The sequence below is a fragment of the Rhinatrema bivittatum genome, chromosome 1 (assembly GCF_901001135.1).
Source record: "Rhinatrema bivittatum chromosome 1, aRhiBiv1.1, whole genome shotgun sequence".
Lineage (NCBI taxonomy): Eukaryota > Metazoa > Chordata > Amphibia > Gymnophiona > Rhinatrematidae > Rhinatrema > Rhinatrema bivittatum.
Window position 1 is genome coordinate 79,518,866 of NC_042615.1, and position 12,922 is coordinate 79,531,787.

A 12,922-nucleotide genomic window follows, 5' to 3' on the forward strand; every position below is an offset into this window, starting at 1 on the left:
CTGTTCAGGGAACTAGGACAAACTTTTGGTATATTATGTGGCTTTAAGTTAATAAATAGATTTGTCTTATCCTAAATTGTTTACTCATTGTGCCCTGCAGTGTGTGGCTGTGTCTGGAGGGGGTCAGTGCAAGTGTGTGTGGAGGAACAGTGAGCCGGGGGCACTATTTTAAGCAAAAAAGGCAAATTGTTATCTTTTCAAGTTTCTGTTCCAGGCTCATAATGAAATGTAAAAACATTTTTGCTAGTTTATACCAGAACTTTCAGGCATTGGACAAACAATGCAGACCTTTTTCACTCTTAAAACCTCATAAGCACTGCCTATTAATTTTACCTGCCTCCCTTTATACTCTTCCCTTCCCATGCCCCCCTCTTTCTCCTTTCCTATTTCTCTTACCTATGCTCACCCTCCCCTTCAGTTCAGTGTGTTACAGCTACTACTGGTAAGAGCAGGAAGTCTGTGTGATTAGAGATAGGAGAGACCAACCAATCCTAAAACTTTTTATTAGAACCCTGCTATACAACAAAGCAAAAAAATGAGAAGCTACAGCACATCAGCTCCACGCAGAACCATCGTTCCATGCCAGCTACCTCCATGAAGAAAGCAGGCTAAAGGTTCCCAGTCCGTAGTGGGGACTGGTGTACAGCAGCTGCTCTGTTGCTGCTTTCACACATTCTTATAGTCCTTGGTTTCCACAGGTTGTGCTATGTCTCAGGCTGGAGTCTTCCTCTTGTATTTCTTAGCTGGTTATCTCCTTCAGGAAATGGGAGCGATGTGTGTGCAGACACAGCTATCTTACGCCAGGGGTATTTCTGTCCAAAAAAATAGCAAAGTCTGTACACTTTTTCTAAATGCTGCACATTTGTCAAAATAACATTTTTTGCAAATGATCATCTCTCACACATACACACCACTCTTCCCTCCCTACATCCAACTCTCTCACACAGACACTACCCACCCCCACACCAGCTTTAACAAACAAGCTCACATGTACACTCTCAGAGCCTTGGACTGGCCTCTTTTTCAGCCACCAGCAGGAGGATGACGTCCTCTCTTTCACCATGGTGGGGGTGGCATGAGAGGAGGTAAGCAGAAGCAGAGGTCAAAGGAGGATTCACATCTCCACCTGCTCTAGGCCAGGGGCAGGAACCCATGGCACGACACAGCTGAGCAGACATGACTTCCATTGCTATTGCATCAGGAAGCTAGCACCAAGCCTCACATGCAGCAGTTGCATTTAACCAAACATCTCCAGCTGCTGTAGGGCCAGCTCATGCAGCAGGACATGATGTTTGGTTAAACACAAATTCTGGGGGGAAGTCAGTCTGCTCAGCTGTCCAGTCAAGAGAACAGTTAAAGACTGCAGCCCTCTGGCCCAGGGCAAATGGAAATATGATCCCCGCTGTGCTAAGGGAGGGAGGAGAACTCTGCACCAATGATGCAGTCCACAGTAGTGTAAATTCCCCAGCCCTAATCTCTCTTGCTCAAAAAGACACTATCCTTGAGACAAGGAGCTCATTAGCACGTTCGAGGAGATATTTGCAGGTGGTTATTAAATCCTCATGTTCCATGGCAAATGTCCTCGAAGGTGCTGAGCCTAATGTGTTCTTCTGGTGGAAGTTAATTTAAGTGAGTCACCCAGAAGTCTTTTTTGCATGCAGGCTTAAAGCAGGGAATAGACCAATAATCCTTAACCTAATCTAAGCCTAAATGCTCAGGTTTAGCACAGAGCTAGGGTAGACATAACACTCCCCCCAAGGTATCTGTAAAAAGGGGCCTGACAAAAGATACCGAATCAGCACAATGATGTTATAAACAAATAGTGATAAGAGTAAATCATTAATTTAAAACAATACCATAAACTCAACAAGGGAAATAATTTGAATACCTTTAGCTGATGCAAAAGCAATCACAGATTATACTTATTGCTTTTGCATCAGCTAAAGCTATTAGTATAGATTAGATTATCATAATCAAAGGGAAAGGAATACAAAAATGGATATATGTATAAATCAAAGGAATAAGTGAACAGTATAATCAAGAATGTTATTAGTATACTACTAATCACTATGTCATGTTTTTTTCTTATTACAAAGAAGTGCTCAGGAAGATAGTAAATTCATAATAAGGTACAAAAATAAAATTAGTAAGTAAGGTATGGAATATATCTAAAAGATGCATGTATATGCACGCTATGCCTCTGATGAGAGACAATAAGTTAACATTTAACAGACAGCCAACCAAAGCATGAGGAGAACAAAGATAGACAATCTGAGTTAACATGATTGCCCAACAGTGTGTGAAATCATTTCTTCAAAGGTCCAGTACGGGAAGGAGACCATCCCTTAAATGTCCTACTGGAGGGTCTCCCAAATTCCTTATTGTCCACTACCAATGGAAGTAATAGGCAAGAGTCAGTGTAGAGTTTATCATGCAGGAAATGTTCTCATCCTGAAGATGATCCAGAGAGTGGGTGTAAGGTGAATGAGTCAAAGTATATTTCAGCAAAGAAATATTAAAGCCAAATAGCATGGGCAAATGTTCAGGGGATGGAGAGAGGGTTATGAACATGCAGTCTCGCATCCAGCAATAACAGTTAACATTGCACAGGCATAGAGTTAGACCTTCAATGACAGTAATGAGTTGATCATCAGCATGAATAAATGGTCGGAAAGTTCTAATGCAAAGGCACCATTGATTGTCTCTGGGACTGATTAGTTGGAAAAAAAAAAGGTGCAAGTTATATTGAATCCATCTGTCATAATATAGGCCCAGATTACTATCATTTCTAGAAACAGCAGTATGTAGATCTTGTTCAATTATCTACAGTTGGGAACCTGTAAGATATGCAAGTACAGGTTTAATAAGGATCTAACCAGGGCCAGCCCATCCCAATAGGCAAATGGCAGTCGCCTAGGGTGGCAAAGGACAGCCATTGGGGCCACAAGCAGGCCCCTCACACACTTTGTGATTTCATTGTTTATCTTATTTAGTAAGTTATTATGGTTATGTTGATTGCTCTTCGCTCTGTCCTCCTAACTTCTTTCCTTTATCTCTCCCTCACTCTCTCGCTCCCGCCCCCCTCTACATCCTTTTCTTGCCTGCTCCCCTCATCCCGCACCTCGTTCAATGTAATTTTCCTTTCCTTGAGTTAACTGTAAACCGGCATGATGTGTTTCAAGAATGTCAGTATATTAAAAGTTCGTAAATAAATAAATAAATAAATAAATAAGCAGAGCCCATCCCACTCATAGCAGAGAAAAACAGAGTCTCGGTGGGCCATGTGCGGCACCTATGTTTGTGTGTAAGAGAGAGCAATGGTGCTATTAAGAGAGGGAGGGAGCCTGTGTGAGGGAGCCTGTGTAAGGGTGGTGTTGTGAATGAGATGAGGAACCTAAGTGTGTGTAAGACAGGGGCTTAGGTCGGGGCAAGGCAGAAGGTTTTCCTAGAGCCCCTAATGCCCAGGGTGTAAAACGTGGAACGGGTGTATGCTTACAGTTCAGGAGTAATAAGTAACCTTTTCAGCACAATGGCTTCATATGCTGCAAGATAAGTATTGGTAAAAGAGGATCATCTGCACTGTGGTCCTGAAAGAAAGAAAAATTAATATATAAAAGGCCTGTGAGTCAGTTAACATCAGACACTGATAAGTGGATACTAAAACAAGTTTAAACATTTGCTTAAATACTTCTAGTGAATGATGCATAGGGAGGAATCAAGTCATAATAATGGGAAATGAAAATCAGTGAACATATACGCACAACCTTTTAAAATCTACCCCAATGTGTGTATGCTAATAAATAAAGATACATAACGCACCATACACAACCTATAATGACAGATTGTATTACAGCTCAAAATTAGGCCTTTAGAAAAAGTAAAAATAAAAGATCCAAAATTAAGATAAAAAAAAAACAAAGAATTTTAAGACAGATCTGTTTAGTTTTCCAAAATAAGTGTCATAAATTCTATATAAGGAATGGTCTGAAAAATAAAGCAAGAAAAACCCCCTTAGAGCATTTTTCCCCCCTATTTTCCAAGATCCATGTAAAGAAGAGGGTGGAAAGCCATTTATAGGCCAAGTTAGGGAAATTACCAGCTAACTTTAGGACAGCCCTATGGGCCGACCAGAGTTATCCGCATAGGTTAAGTGGCCGACTCTGCTCTGCCCGAAACACCTCCCTGGAATGCCCAGGAACTTACGTGGCTAAATTCTAGCCGCATGATAACTTGTCAGTTATCCTCCTGAATGGCTTTTGAATGTCGACCTCTATATTCACATTTTTTTAATTTCCAAAGAAATCTCATGTCAAATGCTTTCCAGAAATCCAGATACACTATATGAACGGACTCTCCTTTATCCACATCTTCTTTACGCTTAAAAAAAAAATGTAGCAGATTGGACGAGGAAAGCAGGGGAGAGGGGAAGTCTGGGTTTTTCCCTCAATCCCTACTCACTTTGCTGAGCGGCCATTGATTACCACCTTCTGGCCCTGGAAGCTGCATTTTCCTAGAGGGTCAAACCCATTGCTATTGATGATGGAGGAATGCTTTTGCTAGGGGCAGAGGTTTCTCTCAGCTTTTCTGCTTCTAGACTGCAGTCAGCTAAAAGAGATCATTCCTGGGATGTTACTGGAGAGGGGGGGAGGGAGGTGAGGAGAGGAGGGGCAAATTGAGGGGTTTTTCTCTCAATCCCTACTCACTTTTGCTGAGCAGTCAATAATTACCACCTTTTTGGCCCTGGGAGCTGCATATTCTGAGGGGGTCAACACTGTTGCAATCAATGACAAAGAAGTCAGACTTGGCTAGGGGCAGAGGTTTCTCAGCCCCCCTGCTTCTAGACCGCCATTGGCAAGGAGAGAGGAGAGGAAGGGGAGGAAAAGAAGAATGGAAAGGGATGGTGGGTGAAGGAGAGAGGAGTAGGGAGGATGAGGAAGAAGGGAGAGGAGGAGGGGGGTGATGGGTGGAAAGAGGAGAAGGAAAGGGGAGAGGAGAAGAAACAGATGGGAAAGGGGATATGAGAGCATCAAGGGAGGGGGAAGGGGAGAGGAGAGGACAGGGAAGAATGATGGGGAGGGGGAGAGAAGGGATGTGGAAGGATGAGGGAGAAGGATAAAAGAGGGAATAGGGGATATGAGAGGGAAGGAGAGGACAGGTAAGATTGTTGGTGAGGTGGAAGAAAGGGAGGGGAAGATGAGGAAGGGAAAAGGAGGGGAGAACAGAGGGGGAAGGGGAGAGTATAGAGTAGGGATGACAAATGGGGAGGGGGAGAAGATGGGAAAGGAGAGGATAGAGGAGATGAGGAAAGCAATGGGAAAAGGTAAAGGGGAGGGGAGGGGAGAGAAAGGAGGGGAAGTGAGGGAGAAGGACATTGGAGGGAGAAGGAATGGGGAGAGGGGAGGGGAGGAGTGATGGAGAAGGGGAGGCATGAGGGGCAGGAAGTGGAGAGGAGAGCAGAGGAGAGGGGGAGAGGTAAGGTAAAGTAGAAAGGAGATAGGGAGGGGGATGGAGGATGAAAGGAGATTGGGGATAGTAGAAAGAGAGGAGGTGGTGAGGGGAGAGGGATGGGAAGGGGTTAGCAGAGGAGAAAGGAGAGGTGAAGGGGAGGAGGGGGGGGAGGAGGATAGGAAGACAGGGGAGAGGGGAGAAGGGGGAAGGAGGGGAAGAAGAGTGATAAAGATGAAGGAGGGGGATAAAGGTGAAGAGGGAAGGGAAGGGGAAGAGAGGATTGACAATGAAAGGTAAATGGAGAAGGGGAAAGGTAAGGAAGGGGTAAAAATGAAGAGGGGAAGTGGAGAGAAGTGGGAGAGTGGATTGATGAAAGGTGAGTGAAAGGGAGGGGGAGAGGATAGGGGAAGTGTTAAGGGGAAATGGAGAAGAGGGGGAAGGGATAGGGAGAAGAGAAGGGGATGGAGGATTAAAGGGGAGGGGGACAGTGGAAGGGGAGGAGGGAGGAACAAGGGGAGGGGGGAGAGTAAAGCCAATGTGTTAAGGGGAAGTGGAGAGGAGAGGGGAAGGGATGGGGAGTGGGAGAAATTATGGAGGATGAAAGAGGATAGTGGAGGGGGAAGAGTGGATTGACTATGAAAGGTGAAGGGGGAAGGGGAGGAGAGGGAGGGGAAGAGGAAATGGAGAAGAGGGGTAAGGGGAGAAAGGGGAGGAGGGAGTGGATGGACTATGAAAGGTGAGTGGAGAAGGGGAGGTGGAAGCAGAAGAGGAGAGGGGGAGTGGTAAGGGGAAATGGAGAAGAGGGGGAAGGGATAGGGAGGGGAGAATAGGAGAAGGGATGGAGGATGAAAGGGGAGGGGAGGGGTAAGATGAAAGGGGAGGAGGGAGGAGAGCCAGTGGGTTAAGGGGAAGAGAAGAGGAGAGGGGAAGGGATGAGGAGAGGGGAAGGGATGTGGGAAAAATTATGGAGGATGAAAGGGGGGATAGTGGAGAGGGGAAAGAGGAGAGGAGGAGTGGTAAGGGGAAATGGAGGAGAGAGGGAAGGGATAGGGAGGGGAGAAGGGGGATGAAGACAGTGGAGAGGGGAGGGAAAGAGGAGAGCTGGTGGGTTAAGGGGAAGTGGAGAGGAGAAGGGATGGGGAGTGGGAGAAATTATGGAGGTTGAAGGGGAGAGGGGAGGGGGGATAGTGGATTGACTATGAAAGGTGAGTGGAGAAGGAGGTGGAAGGGAAGAGGAGAGGGGGAGTGGTAAAGGGAAATGGAGAAGAGGGGGTAGGGATAGGGAGGAGAGAATGGGAGATGGAGGATGAAAGGGGGAAAGATGAAAGGGAAGGAGCAATGGGAGGGGGGAGAGGAGAGCCGGTGGTTTAAGGGGAAGTGGAGAGGGGATGGGGAGTGGGAAAAATTATGAAAGGGGGATAGTGAAGAGGGGAAGAGGGAAGGGGGTGAGTGGATTGACTATGAAAGATGAGTGGGGAAGGGGGGAAGGGAGAGAGAGGGGAGAAGGGGATAGAGGATGAAAGGGGAGGAGGGATAAGCAAGGGTTAAGGGGAAGTAGAGAGGGGAAGGGATGGGGAGTGGGAGAAATTATGGATGAAAAGGGGATAGTGGAGAGGGGAGGGGGAAGTGGAGAGGGGAGGGGGAGAGAAGGGAAAGAATTGGCAAGGGGAAGGGGATAGAGGGGAGGGGGAGGGATGAGGAGTGGGGAAAGGAAAGGATGGAGTGGGGGAAAGAAGGAGAAAAGAGTGGGGGAAGGGATGAATGGGGGAGGAGAAGAGGGTTAGAGCAGAGTGGGAGGAAGAGGAGGATGGGGCAGGGAGGAAGGGAGAGGATGGCGGGGAGAGGAGGAAATTAGAGGAGGAGGAGAGGGGATGAAGGATGAAAGTGGGGGTGAAGATGACTATAAAGGCAAGGGGATGAGGAGGAAAGTTAAAATCTGTACTTACAGGTTGAGTCAAAGCTTAGTTCTATGCATAATTATCTCCCCTCTTTTCTGTGCTTGTAGTTCCATTCCAGGAGCTTCAGGTCCTTCAGTCTCCTGAGAGCCAGAGCCAGCAGAGATGCTCACTGCTTGCTGTCCTCCTGTGAAATGCCACTGAGCCCAGGCAGCTCTGCCTTTTATAAGCCTCTTGCTGTCATTATGACCTCACTGGCTGGTGGGAGAGACCATCTGAGGCTCATGAAGGGAGCAGAGGAGAGGAGATGCGGCAGAGGAGGAGGAACTGACTTCATTTTAGTATCAATTAGTTAAATTATTGAAAAAATAATCCCTAAAATATCCCATCTCTAGTTCCTGATCCTCTCTGTGCAATGTTTTCTTTTTCTCTCTATCTAAGCTCAGCTTCTCCCCAACTTGTAACTCCAGGACTGCACAGCCCAGGCTCTCTGCTCTCATCCCAAGGGGTGATGATGTCATTGGTGACAAACCATAAATCTGATCTTTTTAACAGGACCTGAACTTTCTGATTAACCATGGTACAGTAAGACATTTAAACTGAGGGGAAATCTAATTAACTTTTGTTTTTTAAGCCACTACCCACATAGCTGGTGCTACTGTAACCCCTTTTTGGGGAGTGTTCATTCTCTCAGGGCACCCATCTAATGTATAACCTTGGGGGTTGCTCTGGCTAGCTGATTCCATTCCAAGCTGAACTTTTGATCTATGGGGATGGGGGATTCTTTTTACTGGGGGAGACTCTTGTCTATGGCTCAGACAGTGGTGGGATTTCCCTTGTGTGTGTTGTTAGTTATGGCATTCTCTGGAGGAAGATGCTATGCTATAACAAAACAGGCAGGACCAGGCACTGGGTGTTTAACCAATCAGAGAATTAATATTTAAGTCAAATTAAAGTTCATCTTTAAATAAGTCTGCAGTTATAGTTGATTCTTTGTACAGTTAGGGTGTTTCAGTCTGGGTAGGGTCCTTTTCCTTAGCGAACTGGTCAGGCTTTCAAATTGGTAACGCGAAGTGTGCACTAAAACTCTCCCAGTGGCTTAACTGGGATTCCTATGTCAGGGGTCCCCTTCTAGCATTTCAAAACAGTCCTACTTGATGCTCCAGCATCTTCCCAAACACCCAGCCCTGTATCCTGGTCCCATGTTGTTGGTTATCTGGATGGGGTCTCCAGGTTCTTACTTGATTCCTTTAGTTCTTCTAGAACAGTGGTTCCCAACCCTGTCCTGGGGACCCCCCAGCCAGTCAGATTTTCAGGATATCCACAATGAATATGCATGAGAGAAAATTTGCATGTTATGGAGGCAGTGCATGCAAATTTTCTCTCATGCATATTCATTGGGAATATCCTGAAACTCTGACTGGCTGGGGGGTTCCCAGGACTGGGTTGGGAACCACTGTTCTAAAAGGTAACTCTTCGGGTTGAAAAGTCTGTAGCACATTTCAAACTAATTGGAGAAAATTCTTTTTCACTCAACGCACAATTAAACTCTGGAATTTGTTTCCAGGGGATGTGGTTAGTGCAGTTAGTGTAGCTGGGTTTAAAAAAGGTTTGGATAAGTTCTTGGAGGAGAAGTCCATTACCTGCTATTTATCAAGTTGACTTAGGGAATGGCCTTTGCTATTACTGGAATCAGTAGCGTGGGATCTACTTAGTATTTGGATTCTTGCCAGGTACTTGTAGCCTGAATTGGCCTCTGTTGGAAACAGGATGCTGCTGGGCTTGATGGACCCTTGGTCTGACCCAGCATGGGAATTTCTTATGTACTTATGCTGATCCAGCTCCTCACAACAAAAGAGAAATACTTTCTAGTCAAAATCTTCCTAGACTGGTGTTCATGCTGTACTGGTGCTTGCCTCATTCATGGGGTGAATAGGCTCAATGTCTTCGGCCCCTCTACTCTTGAGTCCAGCCAGTGAGGATGATCTTCTTCAAACAAGCAGGGTTAAACACAATCCCTTCTACAAAAGAGTTTTCCCAGCCTCCACACACCTCACACAGCCAAGCCTGGGAGTGAATGGGCTCATGGTCTTCAGTCAAGGAGTGCAAGTTCCAGAAGAATTCAGGCAAAAAAGCTTTCCTTACTGAAACTAAATACCTAGAGTCCACTACACAGTGAACCCACCTCCAAAAAGGGAGGGACAAAAGCATCTACATCATTCTGTCCTATCTGCTCTGCACTGACTCTAGCCACACCTTTAGTCACAAAATGGCCGGTTTATAAAGGGCATGATCAACCAATCCTGGCTCTTATGTGGGAGGAAGGCAAGAGGGGATGGAAAGCTCTGGAAATGGAACTAGGGCATAGAGTGACAGAATGGGGGTCCGGTCACATCACTGGTAGATTCATTAGGAACTGGGGAACATTTGGGAAAGGAAGAGCCTATTCCAGCAAGATGGTCCTCACCTTCTTCAAAGTGGAACCCGAATGCTGGTGCTAACAATTAAAAAGGAAAAAGAACAACTTTTAAATGTTACTATAGGGGAAAGCCAACAGTCATTTGGCAGTGCATGGTTTGAAGCTTGGCACCCACAAGAGAAAACATTGTCATGACAATGAGGAAGTAGACAAAACTGATCCCAAACTCTCTGAATCATTTACTTGTAAGAAGGGTGTGGGGAAAACACCTTGAAATGTCTATGAACACCAGAAATCTGAAAAATAAGATGGCCTAGAGGAAGTCACTGCCATAACAGGTATCTCAGAGACGTGGTAGATACAAGGCTACAAAACAGATCAAATAGGAGAGGTGGTGATATGGTACTACATGTCAAGGATTCCATAGAATCAAGCAAAATGGAGATTCTGCAAGAAACAAACTGCAATCTGGAATCTGTATGGCTAGAAAGTCCATGCATGACAAAGAGGAATACAGTACGGGGCTTTTACTATCGCTCCCCAATGGTGAAACAGACAATGAAATGCTAGGAAAGACTAGACAGGTTACTAAGTGTGGAAACACAATTACCCTGATTGGATACATGTCTCATCGGGCCATGACAAGGAGATTTAAGTTTCTGGAAACTGTAATTGACGCATGATGGAGAAACTGGACTTAGAACCATCAAGAGCTGGTTTGTGTGTGTGTTTGGGTGGGGGGTGGGCGCTACCTTAGATCTACTTCCCACGGGAATGCAGGATCTGGTGCAAGAGATCGCAGTCATGGAGCTACCTGGCAACAGTGATCATAATGTAATTAAATTAGAGTGGTCACTGGAGCAAAACTCCCCTTAAAACTACCACAGTAATGTATAACTTTAAAAGGAGAGACTATGATAAGATTGTTACCGTAAAGAAAGAGGCCCCAAGTGAGGAAACCAGTTAGAAGAAGGCCAAAAGCAGCAGTTACAAGGGTCAAAAGCATGGAACCTATGTAAAAACACTAGTTTGCACTTCTGGCTTTGAATCAATCTTTTTCGGCATGGAAACAAGGCTGGTAGAAATTGAGCTAACTTGCTCAAAGCTCATGTTGGCTCTACATGTATAACTGCTTTGAGAGATAAGCATGGGGTGCTAATTTGTTAGATTTTTAAGCAGTTCTATCATGATTTGTATATGGCAAAAACATGATGACCTCCATATTCACTCTCAGCTTTTTCAGGGCCTTCAGATCCCAAGGTTGTCTTTATCACACCTCGAAAGGTGTACAGGGTTTAAATGGGGCCAAAATTATGGCATTTTCAAACACCTAAAAAAGAAGTTAAAAATAATGAAAATGGATAAACAATTAAAAATAAAGATAGAGAACATCAATATGGAATCAATGAATTGCTAAAATGGCTTTTATATATTTTAAAAGTTAAGTGGAAAATAGTTTTAATGCTGAATAAATTCCCCAAATTTTTTTTAATCATAAAATGGGCTTGAATTAGCTATAAAATAATAAATGTCACATCAAAGCCCTAGAATAAAATGAAGAACTATTTCTGAGGGAAAAAGTTTCAAAAAGTAAATATTTTGTCAAAGGAGGCTCTGATTTGGATGAATGTGTGGATCCAGTCCTGGTTTATACTGTTGCTGAGTTTGGCTTGAGAAGTGCTCAGCAGAATTCCAAACTCTCTCCGCCGGATAAACAAACAATCGCCATGGTAACCCAGCCACCATGTGACAAGCTGGCAAGAAGAGATTTTAAAAAGGCAGGCGCAAGGAAACCCATGGGTTAATTAAGTTGGAAAATTTGAGACTTTTTTAATTAGCACCGAAATTATAAAACCTCCCTTCTATGCTTCCATCAAGAGATGTAGGAGGAAGCTGAAGTAAATATGACACCTTAAATGCTATTCCAAAACATCCATTCTCCTTCCCGACATCAGAAAATCAGGGATATTATTGTACAGAAAAAGAACTGAGTTACAGTTGGCACTGAGCAGAGCTGAAAGATTTCTCAGTCCCTCTTTTACAGAGGATGTAGAAATGTCATATTATTATTATTAAAACACAAATGGATTATTTGTAGGCATACGTTTTTTGAGTGTATTTGTGTGTGTGTATTTTAAGTGCTTTTTTTTAAACCTAAGATGCCAAGATAAGAGAAAGAATAGTTTTAGTTAATTTAAAAAAGCAGATGAAACATGGATTACTCAATTTAACAGAACAAATAATATGGTGAATTTTAAAGTGATGCATGCACAAATAGCGTTTGTTTGCACTAGTGTGCAGGTACCTGTACATGAATATCGCTGCTTGTATAAAAATGGAGCAGATTGGGGGGGTGGGGGGAGGTCGGGGACGTTCGAGGGCGGGGCCAATATTTATGTGCATAAATTGCTATTTTACAACCTGCGAATACGGCTGTTACCGTCACATATTTACTTCTGCTAATTATCAGTTATAAGTTAGAATAAAACTCCTTATAGCCAAAAACTGATTGCGTGAGGGGTCTGGGTAAACTGAGGGGAGTGCAGGCTGAAGCACCAGAGGGATCTGGATGGCTTAGAGATAGGCTGGCCAAACTGGTGGACTAATTGGTAAAATTGGCAATTTCCTTCTCACCTGCTTGTTATAAAATGTACTGACTTGCACATGTAAAAGCTGACAAGTTAAATATGCAAATAACATTTCCTCATGTAAATGCTTAAAATTAGGAGCATCCATTTTTATATAGTGCGCATGCACTTGCGCGGACGATATAAAATTCATGCACATGTGGTCTCATGCCCACGTACATGCATATATGGGCATGCATGTGCTTGTTTTAAAGTTACTGCTCCTGGGAGGATACATTTCAAAGCTGCACTCACATGCCCATATATGCGTATATATGGTGATGCAAAGTTGCTACAGTATTTTATAACCTGCGCGGATATAATTTGCACAGGTTATAAAATACAAGTACATATGCACCGAAATATGCTCGTGTGTGTAAAAACTGTACACCCCACACGTTTGGACTTATCTGGCTAAGTAACAGCACTTATCTGGATAAGTTCCAATTTAACCAACTAATTAGCAGCAAAACAGCTACTTATCCAAATAACCTGAAATGCACTACTTGTCAGACATACCTGCCTAAGGGGAT

The 12,922-nt window shown here is 44.2% G+C and overlaps 1 long non-coding RNA gene across 1 annotated transcript; it reads right to left on the reverse strand.

Moving 5' to 3' along the window:
* Positions 1 to 518: 518 nt before the first annotated feature.
* Positions 519 to 7,516, reverse strand: LOC115080002. Its single transcript, XR_003853483.1, has 3 exons — positions 7,395 to 7,516; positions 3,497 to 3,587; positions 519 to 812 (listed from the first exon to the last, which is right to left on the reverse strand). It is a non-coding gene; the product is annotated as an uncharacterized LOC115080002 (long non-coding RNA).
* Positions 7,517 to 12,922: the final 5,406 nt, after the last annotated feature.